Source organism: Melanotaenia boesemani, chromosome 13 (assembly GCF_017639745.1).
Source record: "Melanotaenia boesemani isolate fMelBoe1 chromosome 13, fMelBoe1.pri, whole genome shotgun sequence".
In the NCBI taxonomy this organism is placed as follows: Eukaryota; Metazoa; Chordata; class Actinopteri; order Atheriniformes; family Melanotaeniidae; genus Melanotaenia; species Melanotaenia boesemani.
In genome coordinates this window covers 742,274-743,879 of record NC_055694.1, presented here as the reverse complement: position 1 = coordinate 743,879, position 1,606 = coordinate 742,274, and positions in this window count along the sequence as shown.

Here is a 1,606-nt window from a genome sequence, read left to right as displayed (position 1 = left end):
AGAAATGTGGGTCTCGTGATGGACTCAGACCTAAAAACCACCAACCAGACCAGAATACTGGGTCTAATGATGGACGCAGACCTCAAAACCACCAACCAGACCAGAAATCTGGGGCTATTGATGGACTCAGAACTAAAAACCACCAACCAGACCAGAAATCTGGGTCTAGTGATGGACTCAGACCTAAAAACCAACAACCAGACCAGAAATCTGAGTCTAATGATGGACACAGACCAAAAAACCACCAACCAGACCAGAAATCTGGGGCTAATGATGGACTCAGACCTAAAAACCAACAACCAGACCAGACATCTGAGTCTACCGATGGACTCAGACCTAAAAACCACCAACCAGACCAGAAATATAGGTCTAGTGATGGACTCAGACCTAAAAACAAAAAACCAGACCAGAAATCTGGGTTTAGTGAAGGACTCAGACCTAAATGCAACCAACCAGACCAGAAATCTGGGTCTAGTGATGGACAAAGACCTAAACATAACCAACCAGACCAGAAATCTGGGTCTAATGATGGAAACAGACCTAAAAACCACCAACCAGACAAGAAGTGTGGGTCTCGTGATGGACTCAGACCTAAAAGCCACCAACGAGACCAGGAGTCTGGGTCTAATGATGGCCTCAGACCTAAAACAACCAACCAGACCAGAAATCTGGGTCTAATGATGGACTCAACTTAGAACCCACCAACCAGGCCAGAAATCTGGGTCTAGTGAAGGGCTCAGACCTAAAAACCACCAACCAGACCAGATATCTGGGTCTAATGATGGACTCAGACTTAAAACCCACCAACCAGACCAGAAATCTGAGGGTATAGTGATGGACTCAGACCTAAAAACCACCAACCAGACCAGAAATCTGGGTGCAGTGATGGACTCAGACCTAAAACACACCAACCAGGCCAGAAATCTGGGTCTAATGATGGACTCAGACTTAAAACCACCAACCAGGCCAGAAATCAGGGTGCTGTGATGGACTCAGATCAAAAAAACACCAACCAGGCCAGAAATCTGGGTCTAGTGAAGGGCTCAGACCTAAAAACCACCAACCAGACCAGATATCTGGGTCTAATGATGGACTCAGACCCAAACACAACCAACCAGGCCAGAAATCTGGGTGTAGTGATGGACTCAGACCTAAAAACCACCAACCAATCCAGAAATCTGGGTCTAGTAATGGACTCAGACCTAAAAACCACCAACCAGACCAGATATCTGGGTCTAATGATGGACTCAGACTTAAAACCCAACAACCAGACCAGAAATCTGAGGGTATAGTGATGGACTCAGACCTAAAAACCACCAACCAGACCAGAAATCTGGGTGCAGTGATGGACTCAGACCTAAAACACACCAACCAGGCCAGAAATCTGGGTCTAATGATGGACTCAGACTTAAAACCACCAACCAGACCAGAAATCTGGGGCTAATGATGGACTCAGACCTAAAAACCATCAAGCAGACCAGAAATCTGGGTTTAGTGATGGACTCAGACCTACACACAACCAACCAGGCCAGAAATCTGGGTCTAGTGATGGACTCAGACCTAAAAACCACCAACAAGACCAGAATTGTGGGTCTCGTGATGGGCT